The 16,981-nt window shown below is 43.2% G+C and overlaps 1 pseudogene; it reads right to left on the bottom strand.

Moving 5' to 3' along the window:
• Positions 1-2,194: 2,194 nt before the first annotated feature.
• On the bottom strand, positions 2,195-2,937 carry LOC131915981 (E3 ubiquitin-protein ligase RNF4-like; annotated as a pseudogene).
• Between the last annotated feature and the right edge of the window lie 14,044 nt (positions 2,938-16,981).

Genomic DNA, 16,981 nt, shown 5'->3' on the forward strand with positions numbered 1-16,981 from the left:
TAGTTTAAATGTAACAAAGAGAGTTAAACTATATACATTAAAGAAAAAGGAAAGGGATTTTTTTCTCTATACCAACCTTTTCCTAGTGGTGCAGTTTCTGATTAGTAGAACTAAACACATATTTTTCTCAACTTAATTTAGGATGAAGTAATAGAACTTTTATGATCAACTTCATAAACTGTCTTTAAGGAGAAAATTAATTTTAAGTGGGTGTCACCATATTTACCAGTGAACTGACTGCATGTCACCTTGGCTCTTTGAAGTCTGGCTATCATAAGAACTAACAAGAGCAAGTCCATGAGGCCCCCCAGGGGACTCAATGGCTGTGACATCCAAGGGGAGGGCACACACCACACATCACAATGATGAGAGCTAATGCTCCTGCCCTCTGAATCCATGTAAAAAAATTATTACTCTCGGGGGGCTGGAGAGATGGCTCAGAGGTTAAGAGCACTGTTTGCTCTTCCAAAGGTCCTGAGTTCAATTCCCAGCAACCACATGGTGGCTCACAACCATCTGTAATGAGATCTGGTGCCCTCTTCTGGCCTGCAGGAATACGTGCGGACAAAACACTGTATACATAATAAATAAAATCTTTAAAAAAAATAATAAAAAAAAATTATTACTCTCATTCAAACTAACTGGAAGTCAAACAGTTTTAAAAGTCAGAATGAAGAATAAAACTCTTTTCTTTTCACACAGAGGAGGGACACTCCTTCAGCTCCATTTAAAGTGAATTCTGTGCTGAGTCCCTGCTCCTTCAGAATAGTAAACTCGAAGTCAGTTATTGCTAGCAAAGCTCCAGTGGTCCCTTTCCCACCCACCTCAAAGATGTTTCGCATAAAAAGCCTATCGGTTTGGCTAGAAGCCCTCTGAGGAAGTAGTGTGGAGGTGGAGGCAGGCTGGCACTGAAGGCCTATCCTCTACAAGCCACCCTGTGCCTGGTGTCCCCAGGGGCAATTTACCACCTCACTGCCTCCGAGACCACCAGAGGCTCCCATTCATATGGAGTGGAGCAGAGATTATTATGTGGTTCCATGGGGAGGAAGAGATACCATGCTTTGCTGACCAAAACCTACAGAGCAGTCAAAAATCTAGAGGATCAAAGCCCAACTGGCCAGAAGAGCAGCTTTGGAAAGATCTATCTACTCAAGGGGCATGGGAAAACCAGGGTAGTGGCAGGTTGAGTAGGGCAACACCTCTGAAACCCGGGCAACAGTGACGTGAGCAAAAGCATGGAAGTGAAGAGCTGATAAGACCACTGTTACTGCTACCACCTCCTGCTCTCTATGCTCGGGCAGACATCAGGCAACGGGAACTGAAAAACTGATGGCTGGAGAGCACTGTGGAGCCCACAGGACATATCTTAGCAGAAAAGAGAGGCTACTAAAAAACTTGCTTGTCCTATTGGCCTTGAACGTTCTGTGCCAGGCAAAGAACTCTGGAGCATGTGTAGGGTTCCTGAGAACAGTTGGTGAACAGAGATGGGGTGGGATGGGCACTGCTCCCATAGGCAACACTGGGCTGAGGACACTAGCAGTGCTACATCTTCCGGACTGCTGAAGAGAGGGTGAAGAATGGGCTTTATTGCACTTTCTTATTCTTAGGAAACATGGTTGCCCTGCAGAGGGTCTCTTGATTTGCAGAAAACACTGCACATCAATGAGAAGGTGCAGGCAGAATCACAGGTCACCTCTGCTCTAAAAGAAAAATACAAGTCCACCAGCTGGGCTTTTCAGGGATAGCTTCTGTACTGGGATCCTTGGGCTGGATGGACTATGTCTGGCCAGGCCACTGTGTGGCAGGCAGAATAGATAACTGGCAGATGCCTTGGGAAGGTTCTGCACCCAGAAGAGTTGGGGCAAACTTTCCCAACAGGGAAACTTCTTGGCCAACATGTAAGCTCCATAAAGAGACTGGAGCCATGATACTCAAACTCCAATATACCTGACTCCTTTTCTCCTACTGGCTCAGAAAACCCAGAGGAGCAGAGATGCTGAGCTGACCTGGGAGGATCCCTGGATCCTGCTCCATGGCATCAAAGTGGAGAAAACAAAAGGATCTAAGGGGCTGGAAAACAAAAGAGCAGTTTACATCAGACATTGATTTTTAAAGTCTTTTTGAGCTCAGGAAACTGGAGGCAGATACCATGCAGAAAGGCCAGCCTGGCTGTCTGTCCATTGGTCTATCCTGAGCAGTTCTGAACATTTCATATATAAATAGGGTGGTACCGTTTATGGTTGATCTTTTTCCTACAAGTTGGGCAAGTGATAGCATTCTTAAGGGAATCATGGAGGCACTAGCTACAGAAGACGTGGCCACATTCTGTAGAAACAATGAGGCGCCCATTCTGCACAATCTCAGAGTATCCATCCATGCAGATTGGACAACTGACAGTACCTGAGGGCCTGAGTCCTGCAGCTCCTTCATCCTTGGCTCTTCGAGGATATGGGTAGTCACATACACATCTTTGTCTCTAGACAGTTCCTCATCATCACTGCTCACCGCACAGCTATCAGCATGGTCTTGGCGCAACCTCCTCCCATTTCTTCTTGGTCTTCTCCTTTCTTCAACAATCACAACAGAATCATTGTGAGTCAGGTCCACAACCACAGGCTCCAAAGATTCACAGGTGAGGTCCACGATTTCATCTCCAGCAGTTTCCGTGAGTTCTATGGGTTCTGCTTCCAAGGAAATCTCAGGGGTTGAAGTTGTTTCCCGAGATGGCTTCTGGGTTTGTCTAGAACTTACTGTTCCACCACGCCGCTTTCTTTGAGGGTTTCTTGTACTCATTGTGCTCGCTGGCTTCAATCCACAGAAAAGGAAGTGATATACACCAAGGTTTATGGGGAGGTGGAATGTTCTCAATCTCTCATGCCCACTGAATACTCATCCTGTGGCTTACAATCTGGAGCCAATTAGATGTCCAGTATTTCCAGGTTCTCCTCCACCAGCCACCGAGGAGACCCGCTCAAGCAGGACTCCACCGCCTCACTGAGACCCACTTCCGAGATATGTTTTCTAAAGGAAGTGAAATCTTTACAAAACAACAAGTGTCCGTTACAGCTATCATCAAGATGTGAACCAGTTTGTCAAAACAAAAATCCCTCTTAAGAATAGACACTATGTCAATCTATAATATTTGGTGCATATATACATTATTCAACCAACAATAGGTATGCACCATATTACTGTAAAAGCTTTCTTATTCTTTGTGGTTGGAGATTATTTTCCTGCTTTCTTTCTTCTGTCCTCCATAGTGCTCAGCATAGAATTATGTCCCTGTATTAGTGGGAATAAATTGGACTATGCTTCATTTTTTTAAAGCCCCAAACTTAATGACCTGACACAAATTTCTTTCTCCTTTTCACAAAGTCTGCCATGAGCATGAGTGGACCCTCCAGGGCAACTGTCTTCCATGAGTTACTCGGACACCCAGGCTAGGGGAGGCTCCATCATCATGCAGGGTAACATCTCTCAACATGCAGAAGAGAGTTCCAGGGGATCTTCCGTTGGCAATTAAGTCCTTCACCCCCAAAATGGCCCACATTACTGGGTTCACAGGCCATTAGCTAAACCCAATTACCATTCCCACCTGCAAATAACTGGGGGATGCCATCTCTCCACAGGCCTGGGGAAAATCAGATATGTGTGAACATTTGCCAATCCCCACTGAAATCAAGTAAAATGACACTATATGCTATATAAATTATGATGTAACTCTTAAATATTAAACAGGCCTAATGAGGAAGGCAGCCAAAGAGTTGTTAATAGAGCTTGGCATGCCTTCTATCCCCTCACTCAGCAGCAATCCCCAGCTAGCATTAGAAACACTTCTCACTAAAACCTTCATTATAGCCTGACAGAAATTAATTCCATTTGAAAGTTCAAAGTTTATTTAATTTTTTTTCCTCTACACTATTAGACAGAAACGACCTTCAAAAATCCAACTGCATTTAAAATCTTACTAGAGGGCAATTGTTAGTTCTCTGCAAATGACTTTTGTAAAAATGTGAGGGGTTTTTTTTTTTTGACCCTGTAATTCCCCTTCTGTGGTATAACCTGAGGAGAAAGTGTGGGTGCACACACAGCTTGCACTATGAAGATGCTCTTGCAGGCTGTGTGAAACAGAGAAGAATCACCCTAAATGCCAGCACAATTGTGCTGGTAAATAAGTGAAAACTTAGCTCCTCGGTGAAAAACTCCACAGCCATTCATAATCACACTCTGAAGGTGCAGTTGTTAATGTGAGGAGGGGTTTGTAGTACATTAAATGGAGAGCAAAGGATGCTATAAAAAACGAGGCACACAGCACATATGCTTGGAAAAGATTCTACCAAGAAATATATGAAGGAATTAATAACGTTCACTCCTGTGTGGGTGTTTTTATTTTCTCCTTTTTGCTAGGCTTCTTTTTTTAACTGTTATGAGGACTGCTGTTAAAATAAGTAAATGAAGTAGTTTAAATTATAAATAAGTAATCTCCTTGGGCCTATCATATGCTCGCCATAATGGGACTTTTATCTTATAAACTGGCTGCGGCAATTAGGTTCTACTTGGTCCAAACTGTGCGCAGTCACTACTGATGACAATAACAGCAGGAGCATAGTGAGAAATAGTACTTCTAGTCCGTAAGCCTTCCACAATCACAACCGCAAGGGAAAGCAGATCAGGCCTTGCCATTCTCGCTTTACACCTAAGGCTCAAAGCTGCTGCAGCTAGTCCAAGAACATGGACTACATGAGAATCCAGGACTCTGAAAGGCTCCTGTTCTGTCCAGAAAGCCTTGCTATGTTCTAGCTGCCACTCATCAAGAATGTAATGTGAAGGGTTGGGGATTTAGCTCAGTGGTAGAGTGCTTGCCTAGAAAGCACAAGGCCCTGGGTTCCATCCTCAGCTCCAAAAAAAAAAAAAAAAAAAAGAATGTAATCTGAAAGGTTCCTTGGGATTGCAATGTCCAGCCCTGGTCAAACTGTTATCAGACATGGTATACTGAGCCAACTGTGGTATGCAGTGCTTCTGTAAGTTAGCAAGGTTGGGACACGTGGAACAAAAATGTTTAACCTTTACTCTTTAGGAAACAAGGAAATACCTGAAAGTCCTAACTGGTAAAATTCAGTGATCAGAGCTATGTATGGAGAGGGGATTATCCTGAAATTAAGAATCAGTAGAGCTGGGTGGTGGTGCCACATGCCTTTAATCCCAGCACTCAAAGGGCAGAGGAAGGAGGATCTCTAAGTTTGAGGCTAGCCTGGCTTACAGAGCTAGTTCTAGGACAGCCAAGGCTACACAGAAAAATCTTGTCTCAAAAAACAAGCAAACAAAAAAGAATCAGTAGAGGTGAGCAGGACCAGACTATAGAGCAAAATGAATCACTAAGAAGGCTGTCATTGTCATCTAGGCAAGAGAAAATAATGTTCAAATAGAGTAGAAGCACCTGAGTTACAGATAGCATCAGCATCAGCATCATTTTATGTAATAGTAACATGATACTAAAAAGTGCATCATCAAGTGATCCCACGGTTATGTGAACAGCATAGAGTGTGCTTATACAAACTGAGATCACTCTGGTGTCACTAGATGCTATAACCTTAGGTACTACCATCATCTATGTGGTCCATCATTAAACACCACATCATTATGTGGCACACAATGACATTAGTAGTGGCTGCCATTCATTGAGCATTTATGGGCAAGATACTATGCTAGGGATTTGCATAATGATCCTATTCAATCTTCAAATTAAACCCACAATGTGGGCATAATATATGTCCTTGTTTGCAAGGTCTGGAAATGAGGTCACTTATCCAAGTTCACATGCCTGGTATACAGCAATGATTCCCATTTGGGCCCATATAATTTCAAAACTCATCCTCTGTACTGTATAAGAGTCAATAAAAGAAGGTAATAGCTGGATGGATGATAATGATGGAGAGATAAAGAGTTACATTATGAAACTGTGGGTTGCCATGGGTTGTTCATATAGACAAAGTCAGTAGACATGGGGAAAAGGTGGGAACAGAATGTGAGTCTTTAGATCTTATCATTGAAAAAGTTGATGCCCTGAATGAGCAAGCTCATGTAGAAAACATAAAGAGCAGATAGCCTTGGGTGGAACTCTGGGTAACCTAATATGATAAAAACCAGGGAAGCAGCTTCAAAAAAAATAATACACAATCCAAGCAAGAGAAAAATTATAAGTAAATGGGGTCAAGGGAACAAAAAGTGACAAAGGTTCCAAAAAACAGAGGGTGGACTCAATATCGTCAAATGCTGCACATTTGACGATATCAAAGAGGTTAACATTTTCAAGTAACTGCTACATGCCATGTACTATACTAAGCATTTTTAGAAAACTCAGTGGATCCTCACAATAATCTCATGGGGTGGGCACAATTAGCATCCCTACTTTCCCAATAAAAACCTACCAGTCCATATGCCATGACTTATGGGAGGTGTAGCCAAGCAGTCTTCTCCAAGTTAGTATTCACAGCCTCCACTCTGTATTGCCTCCCTCAGTAATAGCTAGTGCTTTAAAAGATGTATTTTTGTATTTAATGTGCATGTGTGTCCTGACTGCTGTATGTGTGTGCACCATGTGTGTTCCAGGTGCCAGTGGAGGCCAGTAGAGGTGATGGATCCCTTGGAATGAAGTTACAGACAGTTGTGAGCTGCCATGTTGTTGATAGGAACTGAACCTGAGTCCTCGGCAAGAACATCAACTATTTGTTCTTAACCACTGAGCCATTTCTCTAGACCCTCTGTTTAGCACTTTCCAATCATTCAATATAAACCAGGTACCATTCTAAATAAAAACTCATGACAACCGCACTAAGTCAGTACTGTTTTTATTCCCATTATGCAGGTGGGAAACCTGAGTCATGGAGCCACTGCTCAGGATCACACAGTGAGTAGAACCATGAGGCAGAGTGGATTTATCCATGAAGAAATTAAGGAATTGTCAACGAGTGAGTGGGTAAAGATCTATTCAAAACCTAATCCATTCAGGAATTGTTATCAAAATGAAAAGCAGAAATTTAAAGTCAATGGAAATTCAAGAATTATAAAATAGCAGTGTGAGAGATACATGGTTGAATTTTACTTTCTGGTCCTTTATGTTTGTGTGAGGCTGTGAAACTAGTTCTTCCTAATGACTCATGAGAAGATAAGTCATATGTCACTTCTAGGCCAGTTGATTGCCAGTGGGAGACCCTACTTTCCCCATCTCAGAAATCTGCAGCAATGGAAATGGCAGCTACTCCACCAACATGAGTCCAGAGCAAGGGGACATGGACTAAGCCCTTGCTGACCCTCAGCAGACGTATGATATGAGTGACAATAGACATCACTACAGTGGCTATGCTGGCTGATATAAAGCTTTAAGAAATACCTGGTTGCACCTTTAATCCCAACACTTGGGAGGCAAAGCCAGGAGGATCTCTGCGAGTTTGAGGCCAGCCTGGTCTACAGAGTGAGATCCAGGACAGGCACCAAAACTACACAGAGAAACCCTGTCTCAAAAAAACATAAATAAGTAGATAGATAGATAGATAGATAGGTAGGTAGATAGATAGATAGATAGATAGATAGATAGATAGATAGATAGATAGATAGATAGATAGATAGATAGTCTGGTTGGTAATTTTAAGAACCCAGTAGGAAAGGGGCCTGTTTAACATCACAGGGGAAACATAGAAGGCAAGATGTTAAATCTCTGTTATTCCATTCAGCTTTTTCACCCTACACCTCTATCAGGTCCCGCCCAATCTGACAAACAGTACTGAATAGGGGAGTGAGGACTGAGAAAAAACAGACAGACATAAAAGAAAACACAGACACAGAATAGGTTCAGGCGGGCTCTCAGTCAACACCACAGCAGCCCCCAGTTTATTTCTCACAGCCTTTTTATACCCAAAGCAGGGGGCGGGGGCAAAAGACCTCCCCATCTCAAAGACACTATGGTTCAAGGAACAAGCAAGCATAAACACATCCTTAATTCTCAAGACATCTGGTAACCACACCTTTGGCCAAACATCCTGTTATCCAACCTTAAGGAGCAAAGACAAAGCCAGAACTCCCTGACCTTGAGTCAATATGGAATCAAGCCACAAAATGCAGTCACTGTGGGCTCCGACACACCTCTCTGAGCATTTCAGACAGCTTACAATTCACTGTCTCTTCTATCAGGGAGGGTGATGGGGGAATGCTTGTGTGGAGTGTGTGTGTGTGTGTGTGTGTGTGTGTGTGTGTGTGCACCCACATGCATGTGTGAATAGTCCAGTAGAGAACATCAGTGTCCTGCTCTATCTCTCCCACCTTCCTCCATGGTGATAAGGTCTTACTCAACCTTGAGTTTGCCCTTTTGGCTAAGCTGGCTAGCCAGAGCTCCCAGGACTCATCTCTCTGTCCCCTAGCCATTCCTGGCTTTTGCATGGATGCTGGGGAAACAAAGTCAGTCCTTGTGCTTACACAGCAAGCACCCTTAACCACTGAATCATCTCCCCAGCCACTCATTGCCCCTCTTTTAACCTGCAACATATTCTGTTTCTAGAAATTAATGCAAATGAGTAGAATTGAGCTGATGGTTGCCTAACCTTTACAGTCTCTATTGCGATGCACTCAGAACACAGTCATCTCAGGATGCACAGGAAGTGGTGCAGGAGGGAAACCTTGCTCTATTATTTATAGAATCAGGGCTAATTGAATTAAGTTTTGACAGAAAGCATTCAATTTCTTTGACAGTTGCCACCCTCTTCTCCTACACCCTAGATCTCCTGGTAGTAACTGATTCCACTCCATCTTCCCCCTTGATATATGAGGGCTATAAAATAAGGAGTGAGCAAGTCACCTTCAAAGAGGTCTTTTGTCGTTGCAATAACTAGAAGTAATTTATGGGCCCCCAGAATCGTGGGTTTTCTCTCTCTGACGCGGCAAGCGGAAGAAATCACAATCCAGATGCCGGCAGTCAATCAGAAGGTCAAAGTAACTCGGAAAGAGATCAGTCTTCTAGAACCTACGATGAGGAAGCATCAGTGCCCACGCTCAGAGAGGCAGTCCGCAAAGACTTTATACTGTATGTTTGGGGATTTAACACTTCTTTAAGGTGTCCTGGGATATCTCCCCTACACACATCCTGAAACTATCCAGGTCTCGCCCATCTTTTAAGGCCCAGCTCAATTTGTGCATTTTCTAGAAATTCCTCCCTGATTAGCCAAGTCTGCAGTTTATAACATATTCCTGTGTTACAATTCTCTTGATTCTTATTCTCTCTTGATATATCTTTGTTCACTTCTAGACTCTTATAGATAAGATTTTCATAGAAATAGATTTCATCTCATGTGCCAAATTCCAATTAGTTGTGGTTTCTCAAATTTTTCAAAGCTAGATTTTTATAAAAGGGTTTTTTAATGCTTTGTTTTATTTCCTTTGTTTTCTTATTACACTTATTTACTTACTTACTTACTTATTTATTTTGAATATGTGTAGGGATCTGCTCATGCCATGGCATGGATGCGGACATCACAGGAGCCAATCTCTCCTTCCACCATATGGATCTTGGGGATTAAACTCTGGTCATCTGATTTGATGGCAAGTGCTTTTACCATCTGAGCCATCTTACCAGCCCAGAAAAGATGGACTTTTGCCAAATCAGCCCTCTACTGTTGTCAAATCTTAAAATGTTAATACCGTTAATACCTTAGTAATTCCTTGTAGCTGTGACATGGCTAATGATCTTGAAAGTGTTTGAATCTTCACGTTGATGTTGATGAATTTCAAAGTTTTTGAAGACTTCATGACCTTCACAAGGTGAAATAATTGCATTGTAAAGATTATAAACTACAGCCGGGTGGTGGTGGTGGTGGTGCACGCCTTTAATCCCAGCACTCAGGAGGCAGAGGCAGGCGGATCTCTGTGAGTTCGAGGCCAACCTGGGCTACAGAGTGAGTTCCAGGAAAGGCACAAAGCTACACAGAGAAACCCTGTCTCGGAAAAAACCAAAAACAAACACAAAGAGTACAAACTACTTGCTTTGGGCTGCCTAGTAGCATCAGGAGCAGAAAACAGAGCACCCTGCAGGAGATACTTTGCTCATTTCTGTGGCCAAACACCTGGCAAGAAGCAATTGAAGGGAGAAAGGATGTATTTTGACTCCAAGTCTGAGCGCACATAGGCCATCACAAGGAAGACATAGCAGCAGCAGGTTCCATGGCGGCACAAGCCCATGGCAGCCTACCTCTACCTCAGTTGAGCCAAAAGCAGAGAGAGACTAGTCCCAAAGCAGGAGTTGGCTAGAACCCTCAAGGTCCTTGGCTATAACCCCAGAAACCTTCCTCTAGCTAAACCCCACCTTCTGAAGGCTCTGTATGCCACCTCCCAGAACAGTACCGCCATCTAGAGCTAATTACTCCAACACATGAGCCTATAGGGATCATTTTACACTCAAATCATAAAAGTCTAACACTGGCCCCCCCATGAGCTCATGGCTATCCCACAATGCAAATAGTCCAGTTCAACTTCGAATTCCCCCACAGTCTTACAGTTTCAACATTTTTTTAAAAGTCCAAGTCTAAAGTAGAGACTCAAAAGGAAACCCTCAACTATAGAGTCCTGTAACATCAAAACACAAGACACAAAACACAATCCCAGCTAGAAAGGAAATACAGGAAGAGAACCAGGGAAAAATGAGAACAAAGTAAAACCAACACTCAATAGGCCAAACACCGATTCTGTAGTTCAACAGCCAGTCTTTGGGGCTCACGGTGGTATCATCTAGGCTCCAAGGGGCTTGGCTGCCTCCAGCACACGTAACCCATTTGGAACCAACTTCCTATGGTGCTTGCAGCTTTCTTTGGCAGCTGCTCCACAGTCCTGGCCTCTCCAGCATGGCCACTGCAGCTTAGGCTTCACCTTCAAAGCTTCATGCACTGCCTTCTCAGGAACTTCCCACAGGGAATCTGAGCCTGCTGCATGTGGCCTGGCCTCAGCTGCTTCCTGGAGCCTTGGTGCAAGCTTCCATGACATCCCCCACTCTGTGGTGGTATTGTGTTCCCCAAAATATTGTGCACCCTAATAAACTTATCTGGGGTCAGAGACAAAACAGCCACAATATTAAACATAGAGGATAGGCAGTGGTAGCACATGCATTTAATCCTAGCATTCCAGAGGCAGAAATCCATGTTTCAAGGAAACATCCAAGCATGGTGACTCACATCTTTAATCCTAAGAAGTGAGTGAGCCTTTAATCCCAGGGAGTGATGGCAGAAAGCAAAAAGGTATATAAGGCGTGAAGACCAGAAACTAGAAGCATTTGGCTAGTTAAGCTTTTAGGCTTTGAGCAGCACAGTTCAGCTGAGATTCATTCTGGATGAGGACTGAGAAGCTTCCAGTCTGAGGAAACAGGATCAGCTGAGGAACTGGTGAGATAAGGTAGCTGTGGCTTGTTCTGCTTCTGATCTTCCAACATTCACCCCAATACTTGGCTCTAGGTTTGATTTTTTTAAGACCTTCTAAGATTCATGCTACACCACTCTTGTTTTGTTTTGTTGTTTTAATTGAAAATAGATTTTTTTTCTTTCAAAGATTCTGATTAAGGCTTCTCCTCCCGCAATTCATCGTCCCCACTTCCCCACCCATCCAAATCTACATCCTTTCTTCTCTCTTATTAGAATGCAAACAGGCATCTAAAGAAATAATAATAATAATAATAATAATAATAATAATAATAATAATATAAGCTAAAATAAAACCAAATAAACCAGAATAGGATAAAAACAAACAGGGGAAAAATAGAAAAGGCACAAGAAATAAATATGTAGACAGACATACATTCCCACACAGAAATCCCATAAAAACAAAATTCGAAACTATAGTATATAAACAAAAGATCTGTAAGGGGGGAAGAAAACCCCAAAAGGTTCCATTAAGTTCATCTTACGTTGGCCCTCTACTGCTGGGCATTGGGCCTACCCTTAAGTGTGGTTTGTATACCCAGTGAGACCCCATTGGAGAAAACTATTCCTTTGTGAGTGGTTGTCAATTGGAGATAGCACTGTGTTAGTAGGCTTGCACCTACTTCCCCTCTCAGCATTGGGACCCCATCTGGCTTAGACTTGTGCAGGCCGTGTGTATGCTGCCATAGTCTTTGTGAGTTCCTATGTGCATCGGTCCTGTTGTATCTAGAAGGCCTTGTTTCCTTGGTGTCTCCATCCCCACTGGCTCTTACAATCTTTCTGTCTCCTTTCTGAATAGTTCCTGGAGCCTTAGGGGAGGGCTTTGACAGAGACATCCCACTCAGGACTGCCACTCTTGTGTTTTTGCATGCTTGCAAAATCAGCACCACATGGATACTTCCAGGTTCTGCTAAGTGCTTGGGATGTCTCCAGACCCCTTCTCCACAGCTGAAGCAGGCTCTGTGTGTGACTAAACCTTTAACACATCTACCTTTGAGGAATGCTGCTGCAGATGCAAACTACAGTGCTAACATTTCTAAAAGCACTGCCCACCATCCCCCATGGAATATCAGAATATTAAGAAAGCTACGCCATGTGTCGAAAGACATTCATTTTAATGAACTCAGCTTAAAAATCTTAGTCAGCTTTCATGGTATTCTAAAATCATGCAGCATTTCATTCCCTGACATGGAATGAGTATTCAAATGAACTGAGCAGAGGACATCAGTTTTATAACAGAGAAGAACTGAAGAAAACAGGAACAGGGATTGAAGAGTGGACTGGTTGTTTCTAAGCTACTTTTCCTTGTAATGTAGAGACGGAAACTGAACAATGGGGAAACAAATGGTGTGTTAGCATCAGGCTACTTCAAGGGTTTCTTTGGTTTCTTTGGTTTGTTTGATTGATTTTTTTTTTCTTAAGGAGTAAAAACAAAATGGAGGGAGCTTCTTTCTCAGGCTGACTGAACCTGGGCTGAGTGCTCAGAACGTTCAAATAAACAGCTCAATTAGGATTGGTATTGTGGAACTTTAGCCAGTGCCTGCACTTAGGTTCAGTCCACTGGACCTAGTGCAGGAGCTGAGTCCAAAGCAATTCGTGTATCTAAATACAGGAATTTATTGAACATAAGTTTAGGAAATGTGAATAGACTTCCCTATAGACTTCTCATAGCTTTTATTATACTAAGAAACTTACTAACTTATTGTAAAGGGCCCTAGAAGAGAAATAATGCCACCTCATTGGCTCCAAACTGTCTTCATCAAAAAGCATTTGCGCTCTTCAGAGTGGGTTTTTAAATACCTGTCATTCATTTATATTTGTTTGGTTTTGTCACTGTACAAAATAATGGTTTTCGTTACAACCTTTTTTGCACTAAGGACTGAAGACAGGGTCTCCTGAATACCGGACAAGCTCTCTGCCACTGACCAGCCACAGCCCTTCTTCATACTTTGTTCTGAGACAGAGTCAGGCTAAGTTGCGCTAGCTCCTCCTAAATTTTCTCTGTAGCCAAGGTATTCCTTGAAGGTGCAATCCTTATCTTCCCAAGTAGTTGGGCTACTGGACCTGGTACTTTTGATGTATATGTAATTTGTACTTGGCTCACTTTTCCCCCTTACTGCTGTTCATCTTCCTCCCCATAAACAGCCCACCTTCTACTTTGGTGTAATTTATTAATTTTTTAATGTTTCCCACCAATGAGAACAAAATGTAGCATTTAGCTTTTAGAGTCTTGCTTATTTCTTTTAGCATGCTGATCTCCAGTTCTATCCATTTCCCTATAAATGGCATAACTTCATTCTTCATTATGGTTGAATAAAACTCCATGGGGTGGGTGTGTGTGTGTGTGTGTGTGTGTGTGTGTGTGTGTGTGTATGTGTGTGTGTGTATCAAATTTCTTTTCATATGTTGATAGTGTCCTTTGTTTTTAATCTCAAGTTCCTAGCAGTGTTCAAGTTCTGGTTCCAGTAAAATTGCTTCTGTGGCCATACAGGAGTCCTTGAATCCCAGCCTCATCCTCTCATATGATTCTAATAAGGCCTCGCCTAGGATTGTCATGAGGATTGAGTGAGACAAATCAGTGCTCCTAGCTCATAGCAAACATGTAATAAAGGTTAGCTGATGTTGTTGCCAAAGAGGAAGAAAGCCAAAATCTAAAATCAAAACAAATGTGATCAGTTGGCCTCCCTGGGAAGCACATTCTGAGATGGAGTGTAGAATGTAGGAGGGTTGTGAAGGAATCAACACCAGTGGGAGGAAGGGAGTCAAAAAGAAGTGTCTCTGTGCTGTAGCACCAACCTCCAGAACTGCCTGGAGCTCAAGTGCCCCTTCAGAACACCCCCATCTGGGTGTAGAATCTAGGTCCTTAAGAATTCATGTGGGCCAGGGAAAACTGGTCTTGAGAGGGACTTGCCTCAGATAAAGCAAGTCTTGGTGATCCAAGGAGCTTTTCAAAGGACTACCAACAGTTCCAGCAGCCAGAACATGACCCTCATTCAAGGCAAGCTGAGTAGCACACACAGTGTCCTCCAGACAACATCTACCACGGCAATAAATACATAAATAAATAGTCAAAAAGTGAAACAAAGCAAAACCTTCCTGTGACCCTCTGGGAAGAAACAGGGAAGTCTGCAAACATCGACCAAATCTAGTCATTTATCCATTCATCACTTTTTAATGCCTGCCATATGTCAAGCCCTGAGGTGTGGAGCTTATGAAGCAGGTCCCGAGTCTATAGCAATCACAATAATAATGTTTTCTCTTTACTGTTTCTAAGGGATGAAAATAAAGATAGGAAAACAGAGAAGAGATATCACATCACTTGAAGCCAGGATATATTCTCAGGTGATCTGTCACTTGTCAACCCAGTATGAAAAGGTGTTAATTTGAATGAAGAAAGGGGCAAAGCATTTGCTTCCCATAGCAATACATCAAGCTGTTCTCCTGGTGACCTAGCTGGGTTGGCAAACTGTGTACACTGCACAAAATTGAATTCCCAGGTTTGGGGAAGCCTAGGCAGGCTCATGGTACATGAGGATTTATTGCTTTACTCACTTAAAATGCCTCCCACTAAATTTGTTGTGCCCTTCTCCCCCTGCCTGTGGCCCCAAGTTAAGCACAGCCAGGGCAGAGCAGAGGTTAACAACACAGCAAATAAAACAAAAGCAGCCCCAAGAAGACAGGCCCCTGCTTCGTGGCAACAACAGAGCCGAGTTCTTCCCACCCCTCAAATGCTCAGCTGGGACCCTCTCTCCCTATTAGCACCTTCAGACCTTAGTACCTGCCCCATGCTGTAAGTCTGTTCTGTCTGCTCCATCTTGTCACATAATGTGTTGTCCACAGCCCCTCAAGCACTGTTCTTTAGCTTAATGCCCACTTTGCCATTGAATTCGTCATTATATGCTGATGAGGTTCAGGACATGATAATCCATAATCACTGTGAAGGCCTAGACTGTATCTCCTTGACGTGTGCCTCTTTAACATAGAATTACTTTGAACTGGTTATTTTTAAAGGAGAAGCAGGCACAGGAGAATCTGTGAAAACAGGAGGAGGGGCTAGCCTTCTGTAATGACTGGGAAACGATGGCATTTAAGCCTGAAGTATAAGACAACGCTGTGGCCTGTCATGGTATTTCACTCCTTGAGGCTTCCCTAAACAGTGGTACATGTTGATGTGTAGCTCAACTTTCCCTAGCTTCAGCGACCTATGGCCAACCACAGAACAAAAACTGTTCCTAAGTTTTCAATTATTCACTGCTCAGAGAAGTGTGAGGAAATCTCCCTCCTTCTTCATCCCAGGCTGTACATGAATCATATCTTCATCCGGTATATCCGCACTTTACATGATACCCACTTGTGTGTGACTTCACCAGAACTCTCTTCCTAGTCACCCCCAGATAAAGAGGGTCACAAGGGACAAAGGCAAGGGATCCATCCAACTCAAGCTCAGTTAATCGCTGAGTTTATTGTGGGTACTTACAGGAGCATGGGTGAATAATGACTTACAGGATCAAGACAAGCCATAGACAGCCACACCACCTAAGAGTGTAGCAATTGTAAACCACTTATACATCCCTGAGCAGGGGGCGGGGCCTTATGAGCCTCACTCCTTCTTAGCACTCCTTCCTCCTGCTGTGAGAGAATGTTAACGGGCTCAATCTTGGGAGGACCAAGTGGGGTGACCACATATAGCTGTCATGTCAGTTTTCAAATGACTGTTAGAGTACCATGGTGCTTATGTAGAAGTAACCCTTCTTTTACTTAATCTGGAAGATAACCCCAAAGTGTTTCTTATCAACAAAAAATGTACAAGTTCTCAACAGAACTAGGCATGGCAGCTCATGCTTGTAATTTCTGCACTTGGGAGGTGGGAGCTGGTGGATACACCTAAGTTCAAGACCAATCTGAGCTACATAGTGAATTCCAGGCCAGCATGGGTTATATGAGACCCACATAGACAGACAGATTCTCAGGCCAGTAAGATGGCTCACTGGATAAAGGCACTTGCCACCAAATCTGACCTGAATTCAATCCCCAAGATCCACACAGTGGAAGAAAAGAACCAACTCCCACAAGTTGTCTTCTAACAACTTCTAACAAGTTGTCTTCTAAGACTAACAAGTTGGTCTATACACCATGGCATGCACACACATGCTGTGGGATGGTCTGTATGTCAGATTACTCTGATTGGTCAATAAATAAAACACTGATTGGCCAGTGGCTAGGCAGGAAGTATAGGCAGGACTAACAGGAGAAAAGAAAGAACAGGAAGGCGGAAGGAGTCACTGCCAGCCACCGCCATGACAAGCAGCATGTGAAGATGCCAGTAAGCCACGAGCCACGTGGCAAGGTATAGATTTATAGAAATGGGTTAATTTAAGATATAAGAACAGTTAGCAAGAAGCCTGCCACGGCCATACAGTTTGTAAGCAATATAAGTCTCTGTGTTTACTTGGTTGGGTCTGAGCGGCTGTGGGACTAGCAGGTAAGAGAGATTTGCCCTGACTGTGGGCCAGGCAGGAAAACTCTAGCTA

This window comes from Peromyscus eremicus, chromosome 8a, assembly GCF_949786415.1.
Source record: "Peromyscus eremicus chromosome 8a, PerEre_H2_v1, whole genome shotgun sequence".
Classification (NCBI taxonomy): domain Eukaryota; kingdom Metazoa; phylum Chordata; class Mammalia; order Rodentia; family Cricetidae; genus Peromyscus; species Peromyscus eremicus.